Here is a 16297-nt window from a genome sequence, read left to right on the forward strand (position 1 = left end):
CGTTGGCTTTTTTTGATTCCTGCCGCCTCTGTGAACAGTCCAGACGCCCTTCAGGGGAACAGAAAACAAGAAGAGGGACTTTCACATCTCAGGAACTACTGAAGGACGATAGAATCATTTTGTGTTCATCCCTTTTTGTAACTGGGAAAGCAACAGCAGCCTAGGCAGGGCTTCCACCCATCTAATTCCATGACCCCTTTTCCACAAGGATGGATGAGGAAAACTAAACAGAGCACTTTGATAGCAGGCACGGATGACTCAAGACGGTGGCTGTCTGCCCAAACCCAACCAGAAACATTCATTCAGTTTCTAAGTCTTCCTAGAGCAAAGGCCTAAAGTTTCCAGTCGCCCAGGTATTTGCTTTCCGCCCTGGCAAGCGCTATTCCCGAGACAGAAAGAGAGAGAGAGCAAAGTCCCAAGAGCCTGTTAAAGGCCTCAGTCTACCCAACCTAGAGCATAGCTAGAGTGGAGAAAGACCCCTGGCTTTTTTCACTTGCGCCACATTATCACAGAAAGGTGGATTAGAAGTTATCTCAGCTCTGCTTTCTTTCAGAGCTCCTTGGCAACACAGCCACCAAGATATAAATATGCACACACAAAAATTTGCAGCAGGCATGTGTGCACGCACACACATAAGCCAACAGGCACAACTATTTCAAGGCATGGGACAAATATGATCTGGAAGGTACAGGACTTTGGAGATTCTGGGAAGAGGAAGAAAATTAGGGGTTTTTTGTTTGGTTGGTTTTTGGTTTTTTTATCCTCCTCTCAAGATTCACATTCCTTTAAGGGTAAAAAAAAAGTCACTTTGGAAAAGAAAAGAACTTCACAGCTGTCCTACCTACTACCACCATGTTTCACACAAGTTGCAAGGTGCCAGCCACGGTTTCATGCCTGCATCATATTAAATATAATTTAAATAAAGAAGACTTAATTCTGACTGAAGTAAGGCTGACAAAGGACCAGCTTAACCCAAGTACTCAACACTACATTGAGTAAGGGGTGTATATAAGAGAGCTCCCTGTTCCTGAAGGTAGTAAGCAAGTAGCATTTAACAGTCCATTTATCACTTTTCTACACCTTTGGTGGCCATTAGCACTCACACTAAGGTTAAGACCAAAGAGCGTAACACATTGGTATTATCGTTTGTGTTCAGCTATGAACAGACGCACATGCAATACATTTTAGGTGTCCTGCACAAGAGACGGACCAACATGCCACTGTCACTCATTACACTAATACCCAAAAGTGGCAAACAACCTCACCACACAAAGTCTCTGTATGCAGCAAGGGGCAGCTCTCACCTCAGTGTTTAATACCCCAGAGTCCTGAAATCTTTGCTCAGCAAAGGCCAAGAGGAAACCTAGTCACCACAACCTTCTTAAAACTTTGCTTTTCCTCCTGACCAGCTCTGGGTAGAGAGGACCCTCCCCTCTCTTTGCGTGGGAGTTTTCCCACAGGTGATGGATGTTGATGCAATCAGACACCTGGAGCAGATGCTCTTCCTTCTGCATCAGGTGGTACATGGATTTGCAATGGCTTTTCAGTGTCTCCTGGCTCATAATTCTTGTCTCCAGACACATGGGAATCTCTGTCTGTTCTCTAATAGGCAGCACAGGGTTGGGAGAAGCAGCAATCGTGTCAAGAAAGCAGTGGTGGGAAGGTCTTTGGGCTTGTGCAAGCTCTCTCTTCCCTCATGGCAGTCAGGAAAGGATTGTTTATCAGCTGCTCCTATATCTCTTTCTGGTTTTATGTGTGTGCAGACTGTTTACATATTGGATGTTGTGCAATAAGATTAAGAAATATTTATTCTGTGATGTCTATATTAACCATTTTTACAACAAGAGCAAAGTTAAATTTCATCCAGGCTCTGGAAACTCTTTTGTGACTCAGCTTTATTATTGTGAACAATGTTTCTGAAGTCCATGTGGCTCCTGTGGTCTTTAAGGAGAACACAAATATGAGAGTTTGCAGTGGAACATAAGAGTCCTGCAAGAGGAAAACATTCATCAGGAAACTGAGGCTCCAGGAGGGCAGAAAGCACAAAAATCTTCCTGATTTTTGTTTACTGACAGGGCTTTTTAAAGAGGGAAGAATCAAGCAGAACCAAATTTATTGTGAAGCACTCTCTTGATCCATTACTTAGAAATATGTTTTAAAAGTCACACAATTTCCTTGCTTTATGATTTTTTTTTTCTTTCTACAACCTTAGAAATCTTCATTATTTACATTCATTTCAAGGTTTGAACCTAGTGTCTGAATCCAAGTATCAATACCTATTGTGAATTCAATACGACAGAGGGCAAGGCTTTGGGAAAAAGGCATTACAGTTTTCTTCTCAGCTTTCCTGCCCATGCAGCCATGCCAGGGTCTTATATATCTACTCCTGGGTGGTCTTGGGGCAGTCTTTCAGACCATCATCCGTCTCTTCTGAGAAACCTCATGAACCGCCATTTTCAAATGTTATTACTACCCTCTCACATGCCTCTTTCTGGTCCTGCTGGTCCCCAGGGTCTCAGCCAACATCTGTCTGGGTGAGCTGCTCTGCAGCCACTTTTGGATTGTTTTGTAGGAGCTGATATCCTGCAGAGCAGACACTTCACCATGAAAGAAGATCAGACTCTTCCCCTTACGCGATTCTTCATTAGTGAATTGTTGTATCACAGTCCTTTTATGTTTAATCTCCCCAGCTAGTTCAAATAATGAATTTACTGCCAGGAAAGTTTACAAAAGCAGATGATTTTAAATAAATACTTATTAAGTAAGTAGTCACTAAGTGTATTAAAAACCTGTATGTGCTCATCCCAGGAGGCAAAGAGCTATGCAGGGGGGTGGCTGTGGCCACAGCTACTATTTCTGTGTGGGACAAGTGGAAGAAGGGATCCTAGCTTTGGGAAATCCCTGCTTGTTATTTGGAGGTGCTCTGCTTTAGTCCCAGCTACTTTTTCGTATCAATATCCAGGCATTTGCAAAGAGCTATAAGTAGTTAATTCCTAGGAGAACTGCAGGTTAGATATTACCTGTGTACGTTACCTGTCAATTTAAATCTCATCTTCCTTAAAACTCTCACAAAAACCAGAATATATTCACATAACCATCTACAAAGGAAGAATGATTTGGATAAACCAGGTACTACTGTTCTGTCTTAAACCAGCAATTACTGACAAAGTAGTGCGTTTTATTTCTACGATTTGTTCACAGACCTTGGAGGTAAGTCATATTTAATGGCATTCTTTCCTTACAAATCTGGCTTAGGTGACAATGAATTCTTTCAAAAAACATTTTTTGTTCAGTTAAACAGTTCCTCTTCCAAAAGCTCCGAAGTTACTTGGTATTTTGAAAGATGTTCATTCCATAGTATTGATGGCATGCTCACCTTTCAGCAGGTTTACATTCTGATTATTTTCTTTTTATCTAGAAAAGCAGATAATTACGTAAATTTGTAATGTTACGTTTTAACAAGGAGGTTGACACTTCTGATTTAAACATCTTCTTTGAAGAGTTAAAGCATTTTCTCTTCAAGGAATAGGAATTAACACCTTGAGATTTATTTCAAGAAAAAAAAAAAAGAACAGAACAAAATAAAATACGAAAAAGTTATTTTTCTTACTTCTTTACTCTTGTCTGGTAGGCTAATGCCTAAGAAGGTAAGGGAAAGAAGAACTTTTCAGAGTCTAAGTTGTCTTACTTTTCCTGTAGGACTAAAGAGAAGAAAAAAAAAAAAAGAAAAATTCTGAATGGGGATTTTTCTAATGAAAACTCCTACTTTTCCAGTAAGGTCTACTGGGTCCAGTTCAGAGTAAAGTGCCTATAACTTATTATGGTGTTGAGTATTGAGCATCTCCACTGATGTCCCAGCACGTGGCTTTCTATGTGTGGCAAAACCTCCCTAGTCACTGGAGGAAGTTTGAATGTCTTACAACACTTAGAGAGTTGATAGGTTCTTTTCAACTACAATCAACTATTTTCTGAGGCACTTTTAGAAATATATTTTAAAAATCAATGTGCAACACAAACCACTGAGGCCTCGACCCTACAAAGCACTCCATGAGAGAGGACGTAGAGTCACCCAATACCTTGGTGGGACAGCTGGGTGCTTCAGATGGGACCTGCTCAGATATCTATGCGTATGAACAAGATTCAGGACACAGTGCTTATGTCTTGTGTCTAAGTCTAGAAAGATGAGTGTGGATTCAGAAGCAACTCAAAACCTATCTCAGTAATACCATGGCTTTTAAGGGTAGCCCTTAACTTGTGGATTTACTTGATTTTTATCGACATTCTAATGCCAAAAACATTAGGAAACCTACTTGCTGTCTCCTAAGTGCTCCTCCCAGCCTTGGAGGAAAGGTCAAGGTTATTATCCCTCGTAATCGATCATGAGGAATTTTCAGACATTCGGCAATGACACTTTGGTAATTTTTTTTGTGCCACCCTCAGCCCTGCAACTGCGTATTTTTTTTTAGGCAAGGACAGCAAATAAACCCATTAGTTCAAGTACCTGCCACCTGAGTCAGGAAAGCTGCATCCTTCTATGTACAAACCTATATGTATATATACATACATAAGAGAGAGGGGGTGAGACAATTTCTCAGTGGCTCTCAGAAGAAAGCTCTTTCGTGATGAAATTCTTACTTAAGAAAAGCTCCTAAATCAATTGCTCCCAGGCGAGGCAGGGAGGAGAGAGGATGAGGGGGGCTGCATTTTCTTCTCTCAGCAATTTCCCATTGCCATCCCCTCCTCCTTCCACTTCCCAGCATCATGTTGCAGACAGCACCCAGGGCCAGAAAAAGAGTTAGCCTCATGGTGCGGCACCTCAGGGTGCTCGGGCGGGCTGTAAGGGCCTTGGCTGGCAATGCAGAAACACATAGTGCTGGTCCCTTTCCACCACGTTTCCTTCCAGCGAGGCAAGAGCAAGGCTCCCATATCAGTTTAGCATACCAGAGACTTAGAGGGGCTTACCAAGCTGCTCTGTTTAGGGGATAAAAGATGGGAGCTTGGCAGGAATAAACATGTCACTCGGGGAGCCTGCTCCATGGGGCCTGATTTCCCTCTCGTGTCGGCTCGCTGCTGGCGCAGCTCCCCAGATGCCTCAGCACTAATCCTGATTTATGCTGAGTTTCGGTGGGTGTGGGACCAGCCCCTGTGTAGCCCCTCCAGGCACTCCTCTCACTCTCTCCTGGGCACTCACTGGTGCTCAGGAGGAGGAAAAATGTGTCCTCCTCATGCTGGTAGGAATAAAATGCATAGTTTAAGCAGTTTTCTATCTTCTTGGGTGGGGGCACATGGCTTCGCACGTGTTTGTGAAGCATAATTTAATGCTGCTAGGACTTCCCCTGAGGTTAGGTTAGCAAAATCAGTCATGATTTTGAAGCGCGGCTGGCTAGAAACGTCTACAGGCCATCCTCTTCGGTGAGTGGACGCCCGGCACTTTCTGCTGGTGAGGTGGCTCACGGAGGCCGCACCGTCCTTGAGATGCACACTGTTATGAAGCAAGAAGACTGCTCACATACCTTCCTGATGGGAGTATTGGGAGAATGAGGTCATTTATTTGTAGCAGGTCTGAGATACTCATAGGAGAGACAACAGAGCATCGAGCTTTCTCTTAGTGATATGTTTGCTTTCAAATTGCTAACTTCCCATTTACAAACAGAGGGATAGCACTTAAGTTTTCATGGTTTTTTGCACTGCTTTTAGCTGTCTAGTTTTTCCCTGAAGAGAAGAGTAGGGGGAAAAATTCCCAAGACTTCACAAAGGGTCTTAGTAAGCTTCCCAAACACGTCTGCTCAACAGGACCAGCAGCCCTTCACCATCAGCCCAAGGTATCTGGGTGCACAGAAACACTTCATCCTGCCATCTCCATCACACAATGCAGAGAGCAGCGTCTCCCGCAGATCTCAATGGGAAGTCCACCAAGGGCAAAGCCCTCCAGGAGTTTTTTTTGGAGGGAAATTATCGCTCTCCCCCTTCGCTGCCTCTTTCCTCTGCTCAGTCGTGGCGGCGTGATTCGACTTGAGCCCGCACTCCCCAAGAAACTGCAAGGTCCCTCGCAGATGTTTGGTAACACATCAACGGCACGGCCCAACACAGTGTCATGAAATTCCCCCCCAATCTCCCTCAGACATTACCTAATTGATAAAGTGGCCGCCCCGCGCCGCAGCAGCTCCCTCCCCAGCTCGTGCGACACAGCCGGGCTCTGTTCCCTTTCGCCATGACATCATGCCGGCACTCGCTGCCTATGCATCATGCTGCCTGCAAGCTTCCTCTTCCACCCCAGATAAACACAGCCGAGACAAACTCCCTCAGCAATACAAGGAAAAAAACAAACCAAACAAAAACACACAAATACAAAACCCCCCCAACATTCTGCAGCTCCTGCTGCAGGCCCTCTTTCCTGCCCAGGCGGCAAGTGAGAGCTGCTGGCTGGGTGTTTGGATGTGGAGCCCATCTGCAGTGGCCTCTAGCCTCCCACTGTTTGCTGGCAAAATCCAAAGAGGGAAAAGGCTCAAAAATACCAAGGTTTCTGCTATAACTTCCAGACACAAATACCAAAGGTGGTCTTGCTTATACAAGAACGCACACGTCAGCAGCGTTTCCACGGGGTCAAGTATTCAACCAAATGAGACCGTTGGGCTCGAGCTGGTAAAAATCTGGTGTAAATTTGTTGGCTGGGCTGTAGCTAAATTTGCAATAGGTTTGGTTTGCTATGTACTCCACCCAATGCAGAATTGGAGAACAAGGTTGCGCACAGAGAAAAATGTGTGCAGGTAGGTTTATCGGCAAAAAAAGCCATTTTCTTATTTTCTTGTTAGTAGCTTTTGATTTGAGATTGCCTCCCAAAATTGCCCCCCTCAAGATATAGTTTACAATATATTTTTTAGTGTAACCTCGCCCACAATGTGAAACCTGAATTCAGTTATCCTTCACTGTCTAGTCTATACATCTGTCATGAAAAAGATAGCTGTGAATTTCCTGTCATCCTTATCCATAATGGATCTTAGCAAAGTTTTCACACAAATGTAATTACTGAAACTTGCAATTATGCACCAACAAAAATTATCTATAAAACCCTTGGAATTTAGCAAATAAGGTCAGAAAAAAATGGGTCCAAATATCTGAAAAGTTTTCTAAAGGATATATTTTACAAAAGGAATTTTAGTTTCCAAAATTTGGATTTCAATTTGAAATGCCATATTGTTTCAAAATCACACTTTTTCAATTATAAAAGAATCCCCCTAAAATCACGCAATATAATCCAAAATATGTGTATTTGCACATGTGCACGCATGTACACACACATATAATCATGCAGAGAGAGACACAGAAGAAGTGGGAGAGAACCCATGAAGAAAATTAGCTTCTTTTTATTTAAGTCAAAGCTAAGCCCAAACAATGTTTCCTTCTGGTTTCCTAGCCCAGATATCAAAAAACAAACAAATAAAAAAATAAATTAAAAAAAAAAAGTCAACCATTCACTCCTAATGCTTACACACAATATCCTTTACTTTCTACCCCACCGAAAAACTCACAGTGAACATCCAGGCTCTGATGTCTAAATCTGTATCTATGAAACACAGGAAATAGTACATTTTTGAGACTAAAAGAAAAAACAATTAAGAGTAACAGAGGTTCTCTTCTGTTAGTGCTGATCATGTAATTGATGTCCAAACGCAATTAGAAGCATTAATTGCCACGCACTTCATACAGGGTGATATGGGTTTTTGTAGGATGTTTAATGAAGTGGTTGCTCAGCTGCTGTAACATTTCTTATCCCGCAATTTCTTTGACTGCAGAGAGCAAAGCAGTTCTACATCCAGGACTGGGCTGCCACAGCATTTCTCTTGCCTCCTTACGAGACTGAGAACCAGAGCCAGAGCTCGGGGTTGGGCTGCTGTAGGCAAACTGGCAACACATATGCAACTAGCAATGTCTTCCTCGTTAATTAATCCTTTCTAGCTAGAGGAAAATGCTTAGCTACAGATATGGGTTGCTCCAAGCAGGACTCACCCACCCTCAGCCATGCCCACTGGGGTACAGAAGCCAGCCCAAAAGGCTGTGAAACCCCCCAAAAATGGAAGCACTGCAAGGAAAAGCTTCACATCTGCTTCCATCCTAAATCCCTTGGCATAATCCTCTCCCACTGCAGGAACACAGGACAGATGAGATAGATCCAAACAAGATTTTATTTCCCTCCTCTCTCTCTCTTTCAAGGAGAACATGGCCATAACTCCACTGAGAATAAACAACCCCACAGCTAATCTTCCCACTCCTCAGGACGGTTTGTTGAAATTAGTGAAAGGATGCAGACTTTGCACAGGCTGCTTGATAAGAGTTATAAGCAGTGGTTTGTTATTATTAAAGAGAGGGAGCATAACTTCACTGTATCCAATTATTTTAAAACACAACATTCTCCCGCACAGCTATCTCCCTACCTACTCTATTTACATTAAATAGATGCCTGAGTAAGTGTGGGGATGTGCATATGGAGAGAAAATAAATGGTTTCCAAGGGGAGGGTGATTTTTCTATTGTACACATTTTTTGAGGATGTGGCAATATAAACCCCAAAATAAAGAATGAGAACACCACCAGAACTCAAAAAATCCCAACAAACAGTAGAGCCTGGAGGTATGGGCAACTTACTTTCCTTGAAATATCAACACAGATGCCAATGAGAAAATACAGGTATTGGTTAGCAACCTGCTTCCAGGATTACCCAAGCTTGCATGTCGAGCCTCATGTAATGAATAGTATGGGTAATTTCATCCTGGGCCTTCTCAGGTGCCTCTGACGCTAAAATCAGGCTGCTGGTTTGATAGTTTAACTGAAATACTAGCTTAAAAGTAACACCACCAGTAGAGTATCACCAGTGCTGCTTTAGGAGTGAGAAATCAATGTCTGTTCAGGCAGGTGCCCCATTGCACCCCCTTGCACCCCATTGCCTAGGGCATTACCAATGCTAGTGGTGGGTGTTGAGTATCCAAGAACTGGCTTGATCCATTTTCTGCAGCTGTCTGCAGGGTGAGATAGGTGACATGTATTTAGGCTGCAGCTGCTCTAAAGCAGATGGAAAGACTGTTTCTATATTTCGTGTCACCCCAAGCACCGCAGGATCCCTGACCGAGGCTCCTCGGAGCTGCGCTAACAGAGATAACAGGCTGTCGTCATCTCTGTCGGCTAGAATAGACGTAAGTGGAAAAATCCTTCGGCTAACGTTGATCTGGCACTTGCTGAATATGCAGGGAAGGTAGAAAGTTGGAGGGCAATGACTAACAACGGGGGAAGATAAAAGCAGGATTTTCCATATCTGATTTCACAGGCTCTTGTTGGCTTTTTTCTTTCCCATTGGCTTGTCAGTGGTTTTACTACGTTTATTTATACCCTGAAGAGGCAACTCTACTGCTGCCATTTGCTCTTTGACCAAACAGCACCTAAAAAGGAGCTTTGTGCTGTTGTTAAAATTTTGGTTGAATTAAGCACCAATTAATTACAACAGCTTTATTAGCTCTGGCTATGTGTTTGGAGGTAACTTTGGGCATAGATGATTCCAATTTAGTTTTAGGCAAATTCAATACCAGTTGTAATTTCAGTACAGTTGAAGTTATGAAGATCACTGTGTAACATGTAAATGTGAAAACAACATAACAAAATTAGGTTTTAAGAAAACATATTGGAATGGCAAAAGACTTGCAGTGAGAAATCAAGCAGAAGCATGTCTGCCTTCAGAATCCAAAGTTTATAGTTAACGTAGTGTCTGTAAATCTGTAATGCCTGTTATTCTTTGAGACATATAAAATTATGGAAAAATACATATCATTCTGTCCAGCAGACCATTTGCAAAAATATTGCTCTGCAGACCTTGTAGCAACACATTTCTGTGTGGTTTTTGCTGGTATGGCAGTGTGGGAGCTGGGCAGCAGATGCTGCACTGCACACCTTGATGCAACACAAGCTGGTAATACAGTATTTCTTATTATGTCACACAGCATAGAAACATATGTAGGCATGTGCATGTGCGCATACATATTTGTATGTATTTGTGTGTATATACACATAGTGTTTGTACATACACACGGACCCACATGCATCATATATTTTATTATGCAATATCAAAAAGATGTTTGTAATAAGAGAAAGAAGAATGTGATGTCCTATTTCCTTTCAGTGAAAAATAAGCTGCAAAGTTTGGCTTTAAAAATTTTGCTGTAGTGCTAGTTACTTGCAAGTGTTGTCACCTCACAGAACCGTATAACTGGTGTTTTACCTTCAGCATAGCGTACTTGCTAACCCTGTCACTTTTGTATGCCATGCAGTCATGTGTTTGTAATCATAGGTCCAGGGAGCTGGCAAGAAAATCACTCTCTTTCCAGCTGTTCTGTCCTTTCACCGACATCCCATTTGGAGAGCAAACTGTAAATAATGAGGAGTTGATGAAGCTTCCATAGCTAGCAAATTTCCAACTTCAAAAGCTTTTCTGCTTCTGAAGTTAATGGCTGACTTCCCTCTGGGTTCACTTTTCATGCTTTTACTATATGCCATTCTAGACCACTAATAACTATCGGTGTTTGTGGCTGTCATAGAAGGACTCGAAAACATATGACCATTCTTCATGGTTCTGGTTCAGCGTTGCAGATCGCAAGTATGTTCGTAGTAAAAAGCTAAATCTGTGTTTCACAGCAAAACTTTTTGTGTTAAAAAAGTACTCTCAGATTTAGAAAATGCAACAAACTTCCTGCTTTAAGAATTGCTGGATATTTATGGATGTTTCTGGACACTTAACATGAGACAAATACATCCAGAATCTGTGGTAATCAAACCCTTTCAGGTACAAATAGCCTCTTCGGCATTTAAGCGAACTGGCTGAAGGAAAGAAGCCGGAGAGTCGTGGTCAATGTTGCACAGTCTGGTTGGGGGCCTGTGTCTAGTGGAGTGCCTCAGGGGTCAGTACTGGGGCCAGTATTATTCAATATATTCATCAACGATTTGGACGAGGGAATAGAGTGTACTATCAGCAAGTCTGCTGATGACACCAAGCTGGGAGGAGTGGCTGACACGCCAGAAGGCTGTGCTGCCATCCAGCGAGACCTGGACAGGCTGGAGAGTTGGGCAGGGAAAAATTTAATGAAATGTAACACGGGAAAGTGTAGAGTATCGCATTTGGGTAGGAACAATCCCAGGTTCCAGTATAAGTTGGGGAATGACTTATTAGAGAGCAGTGTAGGGGAAAGGGACCTGGGTGTCCTGCTGGACAGCAGGATGACCATGAACCAGCACTGTGCCCTTGTGGCCAGGAAGGCCAATGGCATCCTGGGGTGTATTAGAAGGGGGGTGGTTAGTAAGTCGAGAAAGGTTCTCCTCCCCCTCTACTCTGCCCTGGTGAGACCGTATCTGGAATATCGTGTCCAGTTCTGGGCCCCTCAGTTCCAGAAGGACAGGGAACTGCTGGAGAGAGTCCAGCACAGGGCAACTAACATGATTAAGGGAGTGGAGCATCTCCCTTATGAGGAAGGGCTGAGGAAGCTGGGTCTCTTTAGCTTGGAGAGGAGGACACTAAGGGGTGACCTTATTAATGTTTACAAATATATGAAGGGTGAGTGTCACAAGGATGGAGCCAGGCTCTTCTTGGTGACGATCAATGATAGGACAAGGGGTAATGGGTACAAACTGGAACACCAAAGGTTTCACTTCAATTTGAGAAGAAACTTCTTCTCAGTAAGGGTGACAGAACACTGGAACAGGCTGCCCAGGAGAGTTGCTGAGTCTCCTACTCTGGAGACATACAAAACTCACCTGGACACATTCCTTTGTAGCCTCATCTAAGTGTTGCTGCTCCAGCATGGGGGTTGGACAAGATGATCTTTTGAGGCCCCTTCCAACCTCCAACATTCTATTATTCTGTGAAGCTCTGGGGCCGATGGACCTTCTCTGTGAAGACCTACTCCTCACTCAATGGGACGTGCACATCCATGCTGGCAATGAGGCAGCACCTACCAACTACATCTCTTCCTTTGCTGCATGCAAAGCAGTCTTTGAGGTTAAAGAAGAAGGTGGGTAGGGAAGAATCTGAAGACCATTGAGGATGGTTTTGAAAGATTATCTTCTCTAGAAGAGCAGGATTTTGTGGCAAGGCATAATATAGGCCACTATTTAAACTTCAGATGCATAGTAATTGAACCCATTTTCTTCAGATTCAAGTACTACGTTTCTAATAAATAGTATCAGTAATATTTTTAAAACAACAACTATATCCCTAAAGAAGAAAGAAACACATTTTGAGTTTTAATTTATCAGACAATGCTAAGCAAGTATTCCACTTCAAAGCTGCAGAATATAAAATATGACACTACAGAATCACAGAACTGCTCATGTTGGCAGGGGCCTCTTGAGATCATGAGGTCTGCCCCTGCAGCTCAAGCACAGTCACATAGAACAGGTTTTCCATGATTTTATCTAGATGGGTTTTGAATATCTCCAAGTATGGAGACTCTGTAACCTTCCTGGTCAACCTGTGCCAGTGCTTGGTCCCCCCACAGTAAAAGAGTGGTTCTTGAAGTTCAGAGGGAACCACTGCCACAGTGGGCAAGATACTGCTCATTGACACCAGCAGTTAATCAAAAGTAAATCTGTCCTGGAAAACAGACCTGTTCTTTCATCACTGATTGTTCTTTGATGCAGAGCAGCAAAGGGACAATTGCAAATAAAAATCTCACCCTGTGTCTTAAAGTAGACACAGACTTCACAGATGAGATCACCTGTGAACTAAGATGAGGGTTGGCACTGCAGGCACAAAACAGGAGAAACTTGGTCCTTGTCCTGAAGTCTTACTGCCAAATCATCAAGATAGTTCAGCATTTGAGCCGACATTCATCAATATTTGCTGCTTTTTCTGTGAGAAACAAATGACTTTCTTCCCCTTTGTTTCTGTTCTCTCTGATCTTAATAGCACATCCAAGTGTGTCAAACACCAAGGTGAATATGTTCATATCCCTGGGATCCCTCCTAGAACTAAGCATGAAGCTTGTCTCAGCAGTTCTTCAAGAATACCTGCTATAAACTGTTTACCAAGCGGAGATTCTTGATTGCTTTCCTTCTCTCTCACATCAGTCTATGTTTACGCAAATGATTTCAGCAGTTAATATATAAAATCTACATATTTCCAACTGTAAGCCAGTTTGGGACAAATAGGATAACAAATTCTTTCCAGTTTGATGTTTTCTTACTTATTTGAAATTCTGCTCACAGAATCCTTGCCTCAAAGATGTTGTGTCACCCCTTTGCTTATATTCTGCATGCATACAAACATTAGTAAAAATAATCTGCACAAATATTCAATCATTTTATCGCTCAAGATAAAACATAGAGTGAGAAAGAGGCTGTCAAGACCTAATAATCATTGACATTTAAAGACTCAATGACATTTTCAAGACTCAATGGACAGATGTGGCTCAAAGCAATTGTCCTTGCATAGGCACCCAACTGGCATGGCCCAGGACACCTGGGACATTGGCACAAGACTAGCAGATATGATAGAAAAGTATGGGAGACTCAGACCAAATGACCAGCAACTGAAATCCAGATATGGTGCCCTGGGGATATATCAAATAGCATGTAAACATCTATGGGTCAACAACAGAATCAAGTCTGGCCATCTCACAACTGCCTATGGCCAGGCAACGTGTACAAGGAACTTATCGCCTCGAGTTCACCAAGTGGTTTTAAAGAAAGCACGCTTTGGTATCTATCCTGTTACTTAGGCACATTTGAATGACTTAAATCCAAATTAACAAATTATAGGCTGATGTAGGCAGAGATTATCTTTCAGTAGTTTCTGCAGTTTTTTTCCACTCTGTATGAAAGAGTTGTATAGTGAATGAGACAGGCGCCAAGCAAATGCCTCTCCTAAACTACTCCACATGTAGGTGAGTGCCAGTTCCCAAAATTCTGTGTGCTTTACAAACAGTGGAACCTCATCAAGGAATTGAACTAGAGAAAACCTTCACCAAGTATGTCCTAGCCCTGCAGCTGAGGAAACTGCTTTGTGTGCCCTCATCCCTTCTGACTATGCTAGAGCGGGTCCTGAGACAGAAACTACCATTGCCATGACATTTCATTTTCTCCAGACTGGAAAAAACAACAACCAAACAAAAACCCCAAACAAAACAAACAAACAAACAAAAACCCAAAACAAAACAAAACATAACCCAAAACAAAACAAAACCACAAACTAATTTCTTCTGAAATAAGTAGCTTAGTTTCAGGCATTTTTAGAAAGAAAAATGAAAAGCTGTAAATTCATCATTGTGAAAGCTTAAGTTGTTCTCAGCTTTTTGCTCAGTAGCCAAAAACCATAATACAAGACAAAATTGTTCACACAACCGCTTTAAATTTAGATAAAATTAAATTAACTTTTGATTAGATTAAGCTAAACTGGGTGTGTCTTCTAAAAATGGAAATGAAACAAAGGAAGCAGAAATTTGACCACAATTATAGACAAGCTAGTGGTGGTAAACATGGCTTCCAAAGATGTTTGGGAATCAGATATCTACAGAGTTTCGTATTCAAATCTGTGCCAGAGCAAGAAGCTCCGACCTTGATAAGACTCACTTAGGATCCTATCTGTTCAAGACAGTCTTTTAAATACAAAGGTGAGAAAGAACAGAAGCAGAAAGTGGAAGAAACAGCTCTACATATTTTGTTGAGTAGGTCACCTTCCAAAAGTTGACAGTTCCTGTCCATCCTCCCAGCCCCACCCCAAAAAAAGTTACACACAAAAAAAAAAGTAAGTAGGAAGCCTCATGTTGGCTTTTGTGGAGAAAATTGCACTTAACAAAAGATGCCAGGATCTGCTGGTATACAATGCTGTCAGCAGACATTGCCAGCTCTGAAGAGTTATATCTCACGGTGACAGAGCACACATTTGCACGTTACAGATGTCTACGAGCGTATCTATTTTACATACAACAGAAGACTTGTACTTCAAGACACTCTGGCAGACTAAAGCAGACGTTCCAGTGAAAGTACATTTATCCAAATAATATTTCTGAGTATGCTGCCACATCTTTGCCCAACACCATTCATACAACAACCATGACTAAATTTATCCAGCAGTTATTGCTACATAAACATGTCTTGCATTCTTCATGTAGGTGACCAAACAATTCTATGATTCTTAAACACTGATGCATTAAGGCACCTTTCCTGCCCAGCTGCCATTGCATGTGACAAGACAAAAATAAAACCATGGGCCTCTTGTAAATTTTAATCACCATATTAACACCCACCAGAAAAGCTTTGGGTGATCCCAATCTTGTTTAAGAGGGTTCAGCTGTAGATACTTACAGGATGTTCTGCCCCTGCTGATTGCTCATTATCCAAAATTAGCTCTCAGAGCAGCCTTTGCTATAGTGTCTGGCAAAGTGGAAGCTGGACCTGTTTTCAAGAGCTTTTGACATTCTCAGGACCTCCGCTCTTCCAAGAATGCATGCCTTCACGGTGCTGGATGTTGCACAACTTTCTGCAGGGAGAAGTCAAGAGCACTGTTTTACTCAATGAGGAAATAAACTCCTGGAATGAGGCAATGATGGTTTTGTTGCTTTCCTGGTACACTCAGCAGTTTATTTGGGTTTTGACTCCAGCTTAATGGTTTTCAAGGTTAACGGGTTCAGGTTCTGTAATAGGTCAAATGGTTCTTGGACACAGTGAGTCCAATCTTAAAGGCTTCTTGAAAGGAAAATTCCTGTTGATCTTAGTGATGTTCTCCCGGCATTCAGAGAAAAAATGAATCACTTATGCTTTCCTCAAAAGATACACTTGATGTAAAAACCTGCACCCTTGCTGAAAACTTGAGATTATGAAACAACCCTCAAAATGTGGATACACACACCTACAGAAACAACAGCTCTTCAGTCAAAATGGAGCAAAAACCATAGGTCTTTTATATATACAAAAACTCTTCAGTGCATCTTGTATAAATTATTTTAGATGGTAATATAAATTCCTGTTAATGCCAGACTTACAGTTGCTAAGCTCTGAAAACCTGTAAAAACAAATTACATTTTGAGGATTTCTTCAAACTTTTCCTTAGACAAATTGAGGTTACAGTAGCTGTTGATTTAATTCTAGTAGGATGATGTGCTAATGTAGTTTATTTATTAGCTGTAACAATTTTCAGTGATACTTGCGGTAACTTTGAGCTGACAAAATGCTGGAGAGGTTTTTTTCTTACAGAAAAATGCATTTTTTTGCCAAAACCTAAGATATTTCGCAAATTTGCTCATCAGAAGAAATCTGATTATTTT

The 16297-nt window shown here is 42.0% G+C and overlaps 1 protein-coding gene and 1 long non-coding RNA gene across 2 annotated transcripts in view; one reads left to right on the forward strand and one right to left on the reverse strand.

The window, feature by feature from the left end:
• Nucleotides 1–16297, forward strand: part of SEPTIN7 (septin 7) — a 406575-nt gene that overhangs the window by 136813 nt on the left and 253465 nt on the right. The window lies entirely within an intron of this gene.
• The window catches only part of LOC110362560 (uncharacterized), a 35433-nt gene that overhangs the window by 5503 nt on the left and 13633 nt on the right, over nucleotides 1–16297 (reverse strand). Inside the window, exon 4 of the long non-coding RNA XR_010470179.1 lies at nucleotides 15339–15513. This is a non-coding gene — a long non-coding RNA (uncharacterized LOC110362560). The remainder of the gene's footprint in view (nucleotides 1–15338; nucleotides 15514–16297) is intronic.

This window comes from Columba livia, chromosome 2 (genome assembly GCF_036013475.1).
Source record: "Columba livia isolate bColLiv1 breed racing homer chromosome 2, bColLiv1.pat.W.v2, whole genome shotgun sequence".
NCBI lineage: Eukaryota > Metazoa > Chordata > Aves > Columbiformes > Columbidae > Columba > Columba livia.